The sequence below is a fragment of the Gopherus flavomarginatus genome, chromosome 7, assembly GCF_025201925.1.
Source record: "Gopherus flavomarginatus isolate rGopFla2 chromosome 7, rGopFla2.mat.asm, whole genome shotgun sequence".
Lineage (NCBI taxonomy): Eukaryota > Metazoa > Chordata > Testudines > Testudinidae > Gopherus > Gopherus flavomarginatus.
Window position 1 is genome coordinate 100,371,692 of NC_066623.1, and position 18,697 is coordinate 100,390,388.

General features: G+C 42.5%; 1 long non-coding RNA gene across 4 annotated transcripts in view; it reads left to right on the forward strand.

Annotated features, from left to right (window-relative positions):
* LOC127055278 (uncharacterized) overlaps positions 1–18,697 on the forward strand; it is a 138,526-nt gene that overhangs the window by 2,489 nt on the left and 117,340 nt on the right. For all 4 annotated transcript variants that reach the window (XR_007775444.1, XR_007775443.1, XR_007775442.1 and 1 more), the window contains exons 2-3: positions 147–318; positions 13,287–13,436. This is a non-coding gene — a long non-coding RNA (uncharacterized LOC127055278). The remainder of the gene's footprint in view (positions 1–146; positions 319–13,286; positions 13,437–18,697) is intronic.

Below are 18,697 nucleotides of genomic sequence, written 5' to 3' on the forward strand. Positions count from 1 at the left end.
TAAAACAAATCAGAGCTAGGTGCCTCTATTAAGAGCTGTTGAGTCTTTCTGCAAATCCTGCCAGCATGGTTTTGCACAACATTTTTATTATGTCTGTTACTATTCTTGTTTTATTAACTGGCTGTAAATCCCTGCAATTAACACAGAGCCCTTCAGGTAACGTCCAGACGGTGCGTGAAAATCGGTAACAGCAAGGACATTCGTAATCAGCGCTTCCGCCTTGTCACCTGCCCTCTGGTGACGAGGTATTACAGTGATCGGAGGTCGGTGTGAAACGGGACCCAGCACAGGTGCTACACTCCTGCCAAGGGAGGGCTGGTGAGTTACCTAAGGACTGAGTGGAAGCCTGACCACAGAATGTTTTTACACGTTCAGGTTAGGCATTTAGCACAACTAATGCAGTTTCGCATGTTCATTCTAGATGCATTTTTGAATGGTAGCGAAAGACATCTGAAAAGTGTTTGTGGCATTGCTATAATCCGTATAGACACAATAAATCGTAACATTTCCTTCCACGGTCTACAAGGTCCATTCTTACTGTTGTGACCCATAGCGGTGGATTGTTGATGTGAACAGAGTGCCATTTTGTTCTCTTATGGCAATCTAAGTCAGAAATATATATACGCACATTATGGGTGGGAGTTTCAAAAGTGGCTTTAGAGCCAGAGGTTTAACTGAAAGTCAATGATACTTGTTTTCCTAAGTCACCGAGACACTTTTGAAACTCCCTGTATGATAACACCCCCCCACACACACACACATTATAATGTCTACAAACAACTGATACGTATAAGAAATACCTGTGTTAAAATCAAAGAGACCAGCACACTAGTGGGATGCAAACATTTTCTCCTGCTCAAAGCTTGTTAGTGAGAAATAAGAGGAAGCAAGTGCCCGATCACAAATCAAATCTTCAGCTTTATTTTCACTCCTTACAATAAAAAAAATGTTAATATAGATTTAAACCTAATCTGGCATTTTACAAACTTATTACTAGGCTCCAAACTTTGTACACTAAGCGAATTTTGGCATTGTGTTCTAATTTACCATGACTCTAAAGATTACAGACATACCGTCGCTGTAATATTAAACCTCTATGTAAACTGTTACCTCTGGCCTTCAGTTGGGAAAATGGTACACCTTCGTAGAGGAAAATGTAGAGTTCAAAAAATTAAGAAGGTAAAAGAAAGCTACATTACTAGTCCAGTCTTTAGAACAGTGTATGTAATAAAGCTTTGGGGTTTTGTGTTTGTAGAAATACCCCTCTCTCCAAGATTTAGGTATTTCACACTACAGTTGCAAAGGCCCCTGCTGACGTCTCTCAGGTTCATAAGCCTCAGCTGGCAGGGTCAGTACCCTTCATCCACTAGACCCTTTAGAAATATAAACCTGAGGGTGACGATCAAGTTTACAATCCTGCAAAAGAAAAAAACCCCTAAGTCTGTAGGATATTTTCAACTGCTGCAAGCACTAGTGAAATTAAACCACATCACAGAGTCAGTGTAATTAGCACAAATCAAAGCTGAGCCTGTTTTTTAGAGGATGTGAGGCTGCAAGTAATGTAAGTCAGTTAGAAAAGAGATGAGAGACTATAAATCAATCCTACCGAGGAAAAAAATCCTGTATGCTCTCCCCCCTTCCATGAGAGGGGGAGAAAGATTAACAGGAGTCGGGATTGACTCCAAATCAGCACAAGACTCAGAGTGGGGGAAGCACCCGTAGACTAGACGGGTCATAAAGGAAACTTCTGCCCACAGCCCAACCCACGGAGAAGAGACAGTTTTGCCATTTGGCTTTTGAATTTGGTTGAAGGGTGAGTGTTATGAGGCCCAGAGCTGGAACTGCTCTTCTCTCCGCTGACTTACCTGGCTCAAGACACAAGGCACCTCGGAGCACTGAAAAGAATAAAACCAACACAGCAAGGCGAGCTTTCCAGGGGGCTTAGGCGAGCCTGTCCCTCCACAGAAGCGTTTCGGTGCCCAGGGTAGGTTGGGGAGGGTCCCGAGGGATTTCGCTCTTCCCCAGGAGCGGAGACAAGCAACAAGGAGGGCTGCCCATTGCCTGGCTCCTGCTCCTGGTGCCCTTTTGGGAGGCGAAGCTGACACTTGCCCTAAGAAGAATCTCTCCCGGGACGTCCTATATCTAGCCTAGCCTCCTACAAGACCCAGGGACCATTTCCAATTCCCACTAGAAACCAGCTCGGCTCCTGCTGCCCGGAAAAGCCAGGTTAGCTGAGCAGCCAGAGCTGGAGGGCAAAGGCCTTTGCCGCACACTCCTGGTCATAACCAGCGTCCAGGGGGGTTCCAGTGTATCCTGTAAACCCTTCAGGAGTCAGATACCCACCCCCCCAACTGGGGCAAGGACTGCGGGCCCCTTAAACAGCTCCCCCTAGCCCAGGGCGCTTCTCCCCCAGCTGGGAGGCTGCACCCTGCACTCCTTGGAGTGAGATCTACCCTGACTCCAACAGGCGTCTAAGGCCTCGATCCTGCCACCATTAAAGCCTTCGGGGAGAGCAGGATGGGGCCCGGGAGGAGTCCCCCGAACACAGGAGGGAGGGGGCATGGCGCGGGGAGGACGGAAGATTTCGATCCGTGTTAATGTCCAGCAAAGACGGCAAGTCACTGGCCCTCGCAGCATGGAGTCGGGTTCCAGCTGTGCCAACGCAGAGCGCTGATGACAATGGCTGGGGCAGTTGGGGGGGTTGCATAGCACACACGAGACACGGCCCAGCAGCACCCTGGATCCTACAGGGCACCACGCTCCCCAGCAAGGGCAGCAGAACATGTCTCTGTCCCCCAATCCTGGGTGTGCTGGGGGGCGGGGGAGAGAGCCACCAGGAGACTCCGGTTCACCCTGGCTTGAGTCTGGACAGATGTGACTGGCACACGCGCAAACACGTTTCACGGCAACTATTTCAGCATTAAAAAAACCCCCAAACCGTTTATCTGGAGTCTTACAACAGCGCTGAAGTCACTTGTACCCTTGGGCCAAAGGAGCAATTATCGTTTCACTGCCTGGGGCTCCGATTAGTAACTTTATGGCGTCTGGTATCTTTATGGCCGGCTTGGAACTTCAGCCTAGAAACAGCACCTCCAGGTTATTCACCCGCTTCCCTTCCGCCCAGCCCCCTCTCCAGCCTGGCACGTGTCAGACACACCTCTGGGGCGCCCAGCACTGCCTGCACCTACGCTGGCCATTGCTCTGCCTTACGGGTCATTACCAAAAAAGTCAAGCAGATTTAATCAGAGCAAGTTATTCAATCTACACAGCTCGGGGGCTGCTCTTGAAACGCCCCTTGACTTCATTCAAGGCAGGATCGGGCCCCGCTGCCTTTGCAGAGATTAGAGACCTCCAAACACTTCCCTTCGGCTGGCATCAGTGCAGGATTGGGCCTAACTGCCTGCGTCCCTGGTGATATCGAATCGATCCTAGTTCATCCCTATCTGCATTTTACCACACGGGACAAACTGTTCTCTGAAAAGCCACAACCAATCATTTAACTTTAGAGGATTTTATTCAAAGGTCCTTTTTTTACAGTCGCCTGTTAGTTCTTGGTCACTGATCCTTTCTAGGAAATATTGAGACACACTTTGATTTAATTGCTAGGCCACAGAGTTGCTAGATAGTTTTACTTCCCCGTTATGAAATGTGTGTGTTCATGGATCATTAGTTCCACGCCAGAGCGACTTGCAACTACACCCGGTTTGTGAATGTTAGAAGTTCACCTTCTATATTTTGGCATAAAATACTCACAATATCCGACAGCAGGTCTATTATGAGAGAGTCACTCCCAGGCTTTTGGCTGGTGAAATTAAAGTAACCTAGTTTTGTTGTTGTTGTCGTTAAGTGCAAACTACTATCCCGCACCACTCCGGAGGGACTGGGAAAGTGCTGCATACTGACTCCTTATCACAATGCACAGGGCCTGATCCTGAAGCCAAACTTCAGAGAAGTCAAAGGGAGTTTTATCGAAGCAGACAGCAAGATGAGGTCTGTAATTTGCATCTAATGACTAAAATGATATAGGAGGACTTACTTCAAATTAAAGACGTACAAATGGGTTATATAAATTACCGTCTACTTCTATGTAAACAGTGGGATCATAGGAAAGAACTCAGGTTGAGCCCCTTATCCCCCAAACTTCCATTAGGCCGCAGAACAAAACAAAGTTGAATTGCAGTGCGACTGGCTTTCTTTAAAAAGTTAACAGCGAAAAAAAAAAAGACAGCTGGTGTTCACAGTTTCAATATTCTTAACGTGCTCTTCAGAGGTTTGGCAGAGTTTAGTCCAGTACTTTTAATAACGTTGCCTTTAATAGTTTAAATACCACGTGTAAAATGTATTCAACCGACATCATGTAATTAAAACCATAAAATAATAATATACATTGCAGGCTGTGCTCTGTTGGGGAGATTGAAAGATAAATAGTTTTTGACGATCAGGATATTTTGCTAATGTAACAACGTTATGTGATTAATTTTTTAAGCAGTGTAACTAAATAATTTTGTTTTCATTTGTTGGTCTCCACACCTGATCACTACTCAATTACTTATTGTCATTTCACGTTGTCTCCTAGCGAAACAAAACAATCAACCAACCCTATTCTACTATTTGTAAATCAAGGAGGATTTACTGCACTGCCTAACACCACGTGCTCGTAATGTGGCAATAATTTAGGCAACAGATTAAGGAAGATATACAAACTAGTAATATATTATCTAGAGAAAATAGAAAAATGAAATGTCTAAAAGTGTAAAACGTGGTGCAATTATGCATAGATCCAATTTAATATAGATTTTTCCTGGTTTTCGTTTACATATATATATATATATATATATATATATATATATATATATATATATATATATATATATATACACACACACACACACACACACACACACACACAAATCTCCTAGAAAGTATATATATTTCTGGAGCCTAGCCCCTGTCTACTTTCACAGAAGATTTGTCTTTATGCAGACCAAATTGCCACCTGAACTTTCACTGACTTCCCTGGGAGCAGTCCTCAGTCATCGAAGAAAAGAACAGAAGTAAAAGGCCCGATCGAGCTCTCATTTAAGCTAATGGCCACAATCCCGGTTGCTTTCAATCGACCGATATTCGGTAGGCAGGTCAGTGGAGCGCAGTGTGAACGGGGCTGAATCTTTGCTAGACTCTTTCCCCAAAGACAATCGGGGGACAGAGACTTCAGCAGTAGAGCACACGGCTCTGGGCTGCGTAAATAACCGAGAAATCAAAGTAAAGGCACACAGGAAAACCACCTTTGCGGTTCCCCAGCGCTGGTGGCGAATGCTCTTTGCGCCGAGCCTGGCGGTTCCCCGCGGCTCGCCTGATCTGCAAAGGGGTTCCTGGCACCTGCTTGCCTTAGCAAGAGGCACCGCTGCTAACCAATTTATCTTATTGAACATTTCGAGAGCAGCTTCATTCTGAGCTGGAAGGAGCGCCCCGTAAAGCGACGTGGTAAAATTCCTGCTGGCCGCAGACTTTCAAAGGGAGAACAGTTTGGACGCTCCAGATTTCTTTTTGGCACTGGGGGGGATGCATGGGGATTGGAAAACGACTCCTGCTGCAGCAGGTGCCATGGGAGACACAGACATCACAGTGTCCATTCATCTCCCTCATTCCCACTCCCCGCACAAGTGGAGCGGATTCCCCCTCTCCCTTTTCGTATTGCTTGGTGCCCTCTGCCCTCACTCCCCAATAGAAACGTTGCAAACGTTATTTCCAGGCCCCGTACACTGGTCACCTCATCCGGCAACATCACACACCCCTCTGCCCAGCTCCACACCGGAAATCTGGCGGGGGGAGTTAGCTTGCAGGCTAATGTGTCTTTAGCAAGGAGGGGGTGACTTAATAAGGCTTGAAGTTAAAACTTTCTTCCTTAGTTAAAAAAATACACCCACCAGCCTTAGACCCCAGAGGCTGGGATTTTTCTATCTACTAATCCCCAAATCAGGAGTGGTAACTAAGTACTTCTGTATTATTCGGAGTAGCTGGCTTGTGTGCTCCCCTGAGTCATCCCTTGACATGGAGCGAGACGGTCAGCGCGCCACCTAGAGGCAATCCCGGGGTATCACCCCGGGAACGTCTGCAAAGCTCCTTTCATAAGGGCTTTGCCTCAACAAATGGGACGTGCTGCAGCTGTGGCTCTTCCTCACAACGTGTTTCCATGGAACACCTCCCCCCACTTCACCTCAGCATAATCTTAAAGATTTTCACCTGCATGTACAAACCTCAAGTGGAAAAATATGTTTGATCCCAAGGAGCCGAGCCTATCAGGCTTCTGTTTCACCCAAATAAACATTGCACAGGGCCAGGAGAAGGGCCCAGTCCTAGAGGCAAAATGTCCATGTAACACTACCTGGTACTTTGCGGAATGATGAATGTGTATTTTGGCTCCAGGATGTAGGCAAGTCCCTCTTTGCACAGTAACAAGGAAATGGCCCAACAGAATAAAGTGGTTGAAAGAGAGGAGCCAGAAGAAATATCACCACAAACGTGCAGCTGAAACCAGCCAACATCCCGGTCCCCAAAGCCACTGTTCCTAAAGTCCCAGTTTCATCGCCCCCCTAGTGGTGAATTTAGGAACAGCAGCCTCAGGGGAGCTTGCGGTCTGAGTCTTGTGACTGCAGTTGTTGCTAGGCTCAACAATGAAGGGTTTGATTGAATTATAACCAAAGCACTGATTCTAGGTCAGGTATCTTTATTCAACTGATTCTTTATGATCTTCAAACCCAGGTGGCAATAAAGCACACCTATTACATCCCCTCTGCTTTAAGGAAACCACACGACCTGAACTTTTATGTATGGAATATATATGGAATGAAAATAAAATTATACAGTGCTCCAGTCCTTGGAAGTATTACAATTTTTTGTCAGCATTCAACCACACCAATACGCATTATTATGTATTTGTACCTGCATATATTCCCTCTGCATTGTTGTAATCTTACAGAATGACAATTTAACACAAATGCTTCAAATTGTCTAAACAAGACCTCTTATTTTGTGTACAGTTCTGAGCTTACTTTGTGTGCATAGGTGTGCACTATCAGTGACCGCTGCAAATACGCAGATAACAATGCCCATTTATCAATTCATGATCTCATTATTATTTGTATTACTGTAGCACCTAGGTACCGTAAATCATGGACCAAGACCCCATTGTGCTAGACACTTTACAGACAGAAAGAGACGGTCTCTGCCCCAAAGAGCTTGCAACTTAAGTATGCATTTAGAGGGACTGTCAGTCAAAAGTAAAGACAGGCTTGAGACACTTTTGAAAATGTAGCCCTTACACTGGAGTAGATCTGAATAATCTGTATAGTGGTGGCCAGTATTTGGCGTACAAAACACTCCTTGGTGATTCCTAAAATTTTTAGTTACCTGTACCAGTTTACCACACTAAGACTCCTGGCTGTTTCAGCAACTTTCTTGCTCTCCCTTTTGCTGCAGCAGAAAATCTCTTCCTATTCCCACCTCTATGACCCTCTAAAGGTCCAGTCCTGAAAACTTTACTCATACGAATCCACCCTCATACAAATAATCCCACTGCTTCAATGGGATTATCTGAATCAGAAAGACCTGCAGTCTCAGGCCCTTCAGTGGAGTTAATCTAACCCACCATGGAGCCTGGGTTTCTCCTGCTGCTCAGGGCCAGCCCTAAGCCAAATGGCACCGCAGGCAAGGAGCATCTTCAGTGTCCACCTCCATTTGTTAAACTTTTGAATACTTTACAGCATCCCAAGGTTGGCACCCCAGATGGTCGCCCGCCCCTAAATCTGGTCCTGCTGCTGCTCCAAACCCTTGAGCGCACCAGGCTGGGATTTAGAGTAGCCTAGAACTGCTGTAGATTAGGGCATGCAAAGGTAATTGACAGGCAGGCAGCAGGGGAGCACAGGGGATCAACCCAAAGTGTGTGGGCCCAGAATTTATCATTAAAGTAGGGAGGAGATTCTGATGGGGAATGCTTAACGAGAATCAATGGTAAAAGCCCGAGATAACTGTATTGATACATGTACCAGCCCTTGAGAATAAGTGTTCTAGGATGTCTGGCAGGACATGGTGATTTTGCCCTGTAGTCACAGTTTTACACAGCTCCTCTGCAACTATAAACCCTTATGAGAACACTACAGTATTCTACAGTAATGGCATTAAACATTACAGTTCACAGCAGTGCTAAGGCAGTTTTTTTGACTGTTGATGTGCAATCTTAGAGTACTGGGGTATGTGAGTATGGATTTCTATACAATAAGGGAAGGTCATTGCATGGGTTTATGTAATGCATGTAAGGAAAGGAGAGACTCCTCACTCTCAAAGATAAAAGGACAACTATAAGCCAAAAGAATACAATCAAGATGGAGATCTCTAGTCCAATATGTAGATGCAGCATCTTTTCCACACATTTACCATTGCTTCCTTACGCTTTGGTGTGTTGATAACATGTTAGGTATATCTCCATATATATATATATATATATATATATGGAGATATACCTATCTCATAAAACTGGAAGGGACCCTGAAAGGTCATGCAGTCCAGCCCCCTGCCTTCACTAGCAGGACCAAGAGCTGATTTTGCCCTAGATCCCTAAGTGGCCCCCTCAAAGATTAAACTCACAACCCTGGGTATAGTGGGCCAATGCTCAAACCACTGAGCTATTATTAAAGCCCAATTTTAATTATTCTAATTACTTGCTTGTTGGAAAGGGGAATGATCCTGTTGGAATTACATCCTGCTCTGTCTTCTTCATCTTAACTTTTGCAAACATGGATATTTACACAATTCGAAAGGATTTGGAGATGAGGAGGAGAGAGAGAGAAAAAAAGTAACATTCTCCTGGGAAAATAAATGACACATTTCTCACTACTAGCAACCCAACTTTTCCAAGGAAACCAGCAGCGCTTCTCATTCATCAGTGTCACTTTTCAATGGCTGCTCTGTTCGCAATGGATTTGTAATGATCAGAAAAATTCCAGTGACCTTCAATTAACGCTTCAGTCTTTCCCAAGACTGGCCTATGTTTATTTAAAGGAAGAGATGCTTTTTCTTGCAGAAAACAAGAATATTTGTAAAGAAATAAATTATGAATAAAATGAAGGGTAAGTGGGTGATGTGGATGTTAGAGGACATATTTATCTAGGAAGATAGATCTTCAGCTGGTATAGACTGGTGTAGCGCCACTGACTTCACACATCAATTTACATCAGGTGAGGATTTGGTCCAGCAAACTTAACATATGGGTCCCATCCTGCTACACTTGCTCACCTTAGCCATCCTTACTTATCTGAGTAGCTCCACTGAAGTCAATGAGGCTACTTGTGTGAAAGTAAAAGTTTCAGGACCAAGCTCCCTGTCTGGATTTTCATTGTTAATCTGTTCTGGAGAGCAAACATATCACACATTTCTGAATGTTAATTTTCCCTTACTTTATATTTATCACCTGTTTATTTTCATCAGTGGGCACTGTGGCTGAGTAAGTATTTGGCTTCACTTCGAAAAACATTTCCAGTTATTTTCCAGATGGATATCATTGCACATGCATGAATGTGGGACATACTCTTATATTTCTCTAAACATTTTTATATTTCTCATATAACAATATATAAATTGTTATTTGAGAAAAGTGTTTATATATTATGTAATAATCTCTGACTAACGGTAAAACGAACCATAGACCCGTCAGCACTGATTTTCTAGAAGAGGCAAGTCTGCACCTTAGTGTGTGTGCACAGATTTGTGTAATATTTTTATTAGGTCTTCTGGGACCATTTCCCTCAGCCCTGTAGAAAAAAATATTTTCATGCAAAATCTCAGACATTCTGATCTGAAGGAACACTTTAAATCTATTCCATACAAATATTTAATGTCAGCTTCATTGAGTGACTTAACCCTTAGGAGAAAAAATTTCCCACCCCAAACTAATATAATAAATAAAATAATAATAATAATAATAATAAATAATTAATAACCTTATGGACTCTGCAGTTCATTTTTCTTTTACCCATCTAATAAAATGGGACACTAGAGGGCGTCCTTTTAATGTAATTCAATAATGAAGTTCCGACTTGTGCAAACAGAGCACAATTCTCATAATGGGAATTTCAGGGGCTGTAATTGGAAGTATACCTTGCTGAGATGACTTTTTCCAGCCCCTTGGACCTAATTTATTATTCATTGCTCCAAGAAATTACGAGTATCCAGAACATAAGATGAGAAGCAATACTAAAAAAAATGCATGCGAGATTTGATTTGCTAGAAGGTTGACCACATTTCACAGCATGTCTGTGAACTATCCTTGTGTGTGATACTAAATACCTTTCACAAAAGGAGGACTTTCTGAAACTGGGGTAGCAGGAACTAAGCAATTAGACTGTCTGAATTACACTTTAGAATATAAGATCTATAAAGTATAGTGGAGAGTTGGTAGTGATTTATTGGTAGTGGGAGAAGCCAGGGAAATTCCCTCCTCTGAAAATCCGTTTCCTGCCTCTGAACACTCAAACCATCCCATCCATGTAATTTCTCCCTCCTCATCTATATACATTTTTCGTGCTTGGTATTTACAGATGAATGATAGTATTGTAATACTATCAGCACAGGCCTAAGGATCAGCGCCCTGATTCAGAAAAGTACTTCTGCATATGAAGAGTCCCTTGTGTATGGGGCCCCCAAGGTTCTATTCTGGTCTTTGCTATAGATTTCTTCCACACTCAAGAAAGTCACTTAACCTTTCAGTTCCTCAGTTTACCTCACAGGGATGATGGGGGGATTAATTTGATAGTGATTATGAAGTACTCTGAGCCCCATATATGTAGAAATAGCATGTATTATTGTAACTCGATATAATGGTCTGTTGTTAATATTTATGATTTTTATTGTAGTGGTGCCAGGAGGCCAGGATGCCACTGAGCTTGGCACTGTCCAGACATACCTAAACAGCTAGTCCCTTCCCCACAGAGCTTACAATCTAAGTTTAACATGAGAGCCAACAGGTGGATATGACAAAGACAGCTAAACAGGAGTGGGGAGAAACACAAGGTGACAAAGAGGCAGTTACGTACGCAGCAATAGGTAGCAGTCACTGCACACCAGCCGGCTAACCACCGTCAAGGGTTTCACAGGTATCATACCATAGGCGGGTTTCAAGTCATCCTATCAGTTTGCTCTCGATGTAATTTGCTCTGTTATTTCCCTTGATCCACAGCTTTGAGAGATTTGCCACAAATAAATCACGGAGGGTTAAATTCTGTTCACTAGGATGCGAGCAGACATTCCCCACTGACTTCAATGAGACACTCATGTTGGTACCTGGAGGCAGAATTTGACTCTATGGTACAGAAGGAAAGAACATAAATTTAGTGGCTCCCTTTCTGAAAACTGATGTTCCTTAACATTTTGCAATAACATGTCTTTGGTCTTTGCTAAATTGCAAACGTGTAATTAATTTCCTAGCACTTGTGCAGAATACTTTAAAATGGAAAAATGAAAGTCCTCTATTAAAATGAAGCTTGATAGTATGCACCTGCCACTAATGTACTGTACACTGTGTCTTCCACTCATTATAGAGATGATTTGGGTTGAGATCAAGAGTCATATAGTGAAAATCACTTCAATACATGCCTGCTCATATGCATAAACTCCTGTGTACCAGATGGCAAAATATAATGACATCTTAAACAGCTAATTGCATAAACCTTGTAATGCAGATAATTGCTGAACCAAAGTACAGGTTAATAATTTCCCACTGTATTGCCTGTCTTGAGATTAATCCTCAAGGAAAGTTGTGACAATTCTAACACACTAAAGTTCACCGAGCAGTAATTAAAACTAGCATTTAAATCATTTGACTTTCAAACTCTTAATTATGATGCAGTAGAATCACTTTGTAGAAACCCAACGTTTATGGATAGTTACATGATAGCTGATATTTCATGTTCCCTTTCGTGATGCATCTTATGTGGCTAGTCACGTTATTCTCCAGAAGAATATAATAGTAATAATTTTGGCACTAATGGTCATTTAGAAACTTTGGTTAAACCAGTGGCCAACAACAGAAGTTATCATATCTAATAATGTAATTACACTTTTTACAGTGTACATATGGTCAATTTGGCTAGTGGTCAATTAGTCACTTGATGATATCTAATTGTGATGGCTGCCATTGTGGCTGACCCCAGGAATTGAACTTAAAACATGACTTTCTATAGCTTGAGCTACAGAGCCTTAAGGTAGAGCTATTAATGGACTTAAAGCCCCTGTTGACCAGACACAGAGAAAAACCTCTAACATCAACCCTGGGCAAAATAACAGGAAAGCTGATATAGTTATTCAGTGGATAGAGAATTGAAATATAAGAATACAATTAATGTCAGTCAACATGATTTTACGGAAAATAGATCTTGTCAAACATACCTGATTTCACTCTGATGTGATTACCGGCTTGGTTGATAAAGGTATAAAGGTAGATGTATATACTTAGACTTCTGTACAGAATTTCACTTAGTATCCTATGACATTCTGATTTAAAAAAACGAGCGCTCTACAATACCAATAGTGCACACATTAAGTAGATTCATAACTGGCTAACTGACAGATCTCAAAGAATAGTTATCAATGGCAGCTTTTTTCCAAAAGGGGGTGTTTCTAGTGGGGCTCTGCGTGGATCGGTACTAGGATCAATGCTAGTCAACATTTTTATCAATAGTCTGGAGGTAAATATAAAATCACTGCTGACCAAATTTTTAGATGACACAAACATTGACGGAATGATAAATGATATGACTGCCCTGGCCCCATCATTAAATGATCTGGATCTCTTGAAAAGCTGGGTCCATTCAAACAAAATGCATCTTAATACTGCCAAATGCAAAGGTAACAAGCAGTACAGCCCAGACCTCCAGAATGGGGGACTGTATTTTGGAGAGCAGTGACGCTAAAAAATATTTAGGGGGTCACAGTGAACAAGCAACTGAACATGAGCTCCCAGCATGATGCTGTAGCAAAATGGACTAATGTGATTCTTGGCTGTACAAAGAGGGGAGTAGTGAACAGGAGCAGGGAGGCAGTGTTGGTGAGACCAATACTGGAATATTGTGTCACATTCCATTGTCTATATTTTCAAAAAGGATGTTCAAAAATTGGAGAAAAGAGCCACCCAGGTGATCTGAACGCTGGAGAAAATGCCTTACAGTGAGAGGCTTAGAGTTTGATCTGGTTAGCGTATAAAAAGAAGACTGAGGGCTTGTCTACATTACCCGCAGGATTGACAGGCAGCGATCGATCCAGCGGGGGTCGATTTATCGACTGCTGAGTGCTCTCCCGTCGACTCCGGTACTCCACCGGAGCGAGAGGCACAGGAGGAGTGGACGAGGAAGCGTCAGCTGTCGACTCATTGCAGTAAAGACACCGCGGTGAGTAGAACTATGTACATCGACTGCAGCTATGTTATTAACGTAACTGAAGTTGCATAACTTAAATCAATCCCCCTCCCATCCTCAGTGTAGACCAGGCCTGAGAGAGTTGATTTGATTACAGTGTATAAATACCTTGCAGATACTAAAGAGCTCTTTAATCTAGCAGAGAAACAAAACACAATAAGAACCAAATGGCTGGAAGCTGAAACTGGACTAACTAAAATAGAAATTAGGCACAATGTTTTTAAACACTGAAGGTGATTAACCACTGGAATAAACTACCCAATGCCAGTGGTGGATTCTCCATCTCTTATGTTCAGATAACTTTCTGGAATATATGTTTTAGCCAAACACAAATTACACTGGGTGAAATGTAATGGCCTGTGATATGCAGGAGGCCAGACTAGATGATTGAATGGTCCCTTCTGACATGAAACACGCATTCACATGTGAGTCACATGAACATGTGGGACTAGGCAGTGATTTGGAATCTACATCCATGCAGGGGAATAAGAGGGAGTAAACACCACTTTGGCTGCTCAACATGAGCTACCTGCATGGTGGCTCCAGGCACTCAGGAGGAAGCAGGTGCTGCTAGAAATGTACTTAAAAATACAATGAAACCTGTAATTCTGCACAAAAATGAAAGCGGAGAAACTTGTCCTTGAGGCCACATAAAGCCATCCAATGAGCCAGACCCACCCCACAAAAAGTATCTGCCACCTCCATACTGGGCATTAGTTCTGTTGTTTCTCTGACAAGTAGCAGTGGATGTCCTCAGCTTTGCATGCCTGCTTCCCAGTGGAGGAGAAATCAGTGTCACGAAGTCTGGGTACATTCTCTCCGTCTCTTGTTTTATTAACACAGATTCACCAAGCCTAGAACGAGAGTGTGTGTCACAAATAGCATGCAGGGCAATCCCAGGCTTTGGGAATCTCAGCGCAACCCCAACGTCCAGTTCCCAGGGACCAACTATGCCTCCAGAATTAACTCTAATCAGAGATCAAAGTAGAGAGCAAACTTTCCTGCTGCTCACACAGCTTCCACTAACCAGAACCTTGCATAAGCACAATATATAGATTGTCTTCCCAAGACTAAAATCTTGCTTAGATGCTAAGAAAAAGAACTTGGCATGTGTAACACTACCACCTGATGATGTCTGCCGTAAAAATTCAATATAATCCCAGATGAGGAGCGTCATCTACTGTATATCTAGAATCATTTCTTTAGGGGCTGCAGTGTTCTTTGGGGATCTTCCATCCAAGTTCTGACTCAGCATAATCCTGCTTATTAAATCTGATGAACTCATAGCCCAAAGTGGGAGGGCTTTGGGAAAAACTCAAAATATTTGACAACAAGCATAGATGTGATTTTCAAGATTACTTATTTTATGGTCAGTGTTCTGCAGGAGGTTAGATTAGAGCAGGGGTCGGCAACCTTTCAGAAGTGGTGTGTCGAGTCTTCATTTATTCACTCTAATTTAAGGTTTCACGTGCCAGTAATAAATTTTAATGTTTTTAGAATGTCTCTTTCTATAAGCCTATAATACATAACTAAACGATTGTTGTATGCAAAGTAAATAAGGTTTTTAAAATGTTTAAGAAGCTTCATTTAAAATTGAATTAAAATGCAGAGCCCCCTGGACCGGTGGTCAGGACCTGGGCAGTGTGAGTGCCACTGAAAATCAGCTCGCATGGCCTTTGGCACGCGTGCCATAGGTTTCCTACCCCTGGATTAGAGATTCAGCATAGTCCTGTTTTGCCTTAAAATCTGTAAATTTATTAACTCATGAAATTTATCTCCCAGGTACATGGTTGTGTTGTTTTTTAAAGTTTACAAGTAGATACAACCCTAACAGAGTTCTGTCTTTATTAAACAAGTGTTTGAGAACCACAGGTCAGAAAAGTGAATCAAACTGTACAAATAACAAATATATCTAGCATTCTATCAGGGCTAATCAATTTCAACAGCTGCACATTGGTGAAAACTTGGCATTTCCTTGTGAATCAGACTTCTGATTATTTTCGGATACAGTATCTTATCCAGCAGCATCTGGAGTTTACAGCTCAGATTCTGGCCACTATCTGTATTGAGTTCAACACAGTCTGGGAGGGGACAAAATTGGATTAGCCCAATCTCCTCAGATTGCGAGGCTAATAAGCCTCCAGGCTGGTTCTTGGTGACTGTGTGAGAGAACTGTTATTTACGGTACATTGATAATCCCAAGGTGAAGCGATATGATGAGTTATTTGAACTATAGGAGAGAATTAGTGTCTTCTCCTTTTCTTTGAAAATAAAGTGGACTGACGTAGGCAGGTGACCTTCCAGAAGTGGAAATCTAGAAGAGAGAACAAGAATATACTATAAGACCTACCCTCTTCTGTTTGCAACATTCTCTTTTGCTTAAGAATTCTGGCTACTTACCATAATATCAGTGACACACTAAAGGTGTAGGACATCACTTTTTCACTGATAGGTTTTGACAAACTAGAATGAGGAAACATTACCCAAAGAACTATGCATTTTGTACTTTTATATGAATTTTCTTTTAAATCAGAAGACTGTATCCCACTACTGTTTTCCAAGAAGTGTTCAGTAACCATCTAATAATACTAATCCTTATAAATATCCACCAAATGAGAACAAAGGTCTAAATTCTCCTACCTGGCTTCGGCTGTATGGACTTTCTCAATGGAGAAATCAAAGTTTTGTCTTCTCTCCTCTTCTCCCTGGAGATGCTTTTGGGTTGAAGGGTCAGACACAATATTTTAGAGGTAAAGAAATACTCTCCCCAAGGCTGCAGCGTTCTGAAGTGTCCTTGCATCAGAGATCAGAAATAAACAGACAGATCGGACAGATTCTGGGGAGAGATTTGACCTCCAAATTCTGTTGTCTGTTGGGGGTGGGGCATTGTCCTGTAGTACTATGTAACTTGAGCAACAGAAGTGACACCAAGGGCTAGATCCTCAGCTGGTGTAAATCAGTGTAGCTCCATTGATTTATACCAGCTGAAGACCTGGCTTTTCACATCGCTTTCTTTGCCCAAGTTACCTTTGTTCTTTGAGATTCCAAGACACTTACACATCAAAACAGCAGCTGTCAAACTGTACTTCTCACTTAATTACATGTAGATGCAGATTGTAACATTAGTTGCAACAACATATAATCACTCATTTCTTCACACGCACTTCTAGCCAACAGGAACACAGCAGCTCCTAAAGACTTTGGTTTAGCTTATATGCCTACGCAACCAAATAATTAAATCCTTGGTTACTAATCTAAAATACCATACCGTACAAAGAACAACTCACAAAATAAGAACTACCACTATTATTCACATGAACTCTTTTGCCTTGGGTTGTTCCAGAAGAAATTGGTGCTACGGGTCTAGAGAGGACCAAGGGGAGCTAGAAGCCAATGTTGAGGCACAGGATATTCATGAATTTCCAAGTTCTGCTGATTCAGGTGGGTGAATTCCCTGATGGGGTAGCAGAACAACAAATAGAAACCAGGGGTTCCTGGTTCCAAATAGGCCACCTCATCTAACCACTGGTTACATGTACCTGATGTGAATGTACTATCCATTCACCCACCCACCTACATTCTTAGTATTAGCACTCATCACCATACTAAATAATCTCCCAACAATGACATCTCTCTCTTCCTTCTCTGCCATTAGGAGGCTGGTTTAGGAGTGGGGGTCTTAACATAAGTGAATACAAAAATCGGAGAGTGAGGGTATTGCTCTGGGAAAGTTTGAACATGGGGGTGGGTTTGGCATTTAGATTTCAACTCAGTGAGGCTTGTGGTTATTCTTATTCCATCCGGCAGTGAGTTCCACAGTCCCTGGTGCGTTTATTTTATGGTCATGAGCCTACTGCATTGATTAACTGTTTCATTGCTGTGGAATGTAACTGGTGGAAGATCCTGGGTCATGGAGACAGAGTGTTTCTCTCAGGTAGCTAAGTCTAATTATATGTAGTGCTTTGATAACCAGACAGAGATGTTTAACTGGACCCTGTGTCCACTGGGGGACCATAAAGAGCAGCCTATCAGGATAATGTCTTCCTAGAGATTGTTGTTGCCAAGCAGATGGGCCAAGTCATACTCTGAAGAAGCTGGAAGTTTCTCAGGTCATGAGAAAGCTTCCTGGTTTTCAGCAAGTTTGTGGAGATTATACGGCTGCTGCTAACAACTGGGTAACTTCAAAAGCATCACCACCATCTGACAGGCAGATGAACTTATTTCACGTATAGTCCAGCATCCCTGTACCTGTGGAGAAATACCTATCACACCCCAGCTTCAGTCACGTCTGCGCCTGGGTCTGTCACATCAGGTCATGTCTGGGTGTGTCACCAAGATCTTTTTGCTGTGTCCCCTATATCTGTTTAAAATACAGAATAATTCTTCTCACCAACATGAAGAAACTAAACACAATGATTATTTTGGACCCTTTCAGCTTCCATAATTTTTCCTCTCCTGTCCCACGCAGGTCAAACAAGCTCCTAGAACATGGCTCCTGTTTAGGTATTGACACTAGCTAAGATTTTCAGATGCGACTAGTGATGTGGGAGGTTTCACATTTAGGGTGTTCAGCATGAGAATGGAGCCTGAGTGCAGAGGGCGGGTACTGAGCCTCCTTTAAAGTGGTTCATGTTGGGCACCCAAAATCACAAGTCACTTCTCAAAACCTTAGCCACTATTCATATTTTAAATAATGTTATTTCCCCCTAATTGCTTATGGAAAGGGTAGAATTCCAACCGGGAGCGAGGAACCGATTCTGAAGTGTCATTTTCCCTTCACACTGGATTGACCATGGGGTCTGCTTCTGGCTCTGTCACAGACTTCCTGGGCTACTTTGGACAAGTCATTTAAGCAGAGATTTTCAAAGGGATTTTGATGCCCAGTTCCAGTGAAAGTAAATTTAAAGCCTAGATAATGTTGAAAATCTCAGGTTTAATTTTTCTGTGCCTCAGCTCCCCATCTGTGAAATGGAGATCATAATGCTTCCCTACCTCAGCAGAGCGTTGTGTGGATAAATACTTGGGAAGTGCTATGATCTTATGGTCATATAAGTAGATAGATCCATAACACAAGTCTTTCTTTTCTGCATACACTTAACGTATGTGGATGGTTGTCAATAGATATTTGTGTGCATACAAGTCAATAACGTAGTGAAGAGCAAACTTCCTTCATGAAGTTGAAATCCAGAATCAATTCAGTAAAATAATTAAATTATCTCATTTAATCTATATTT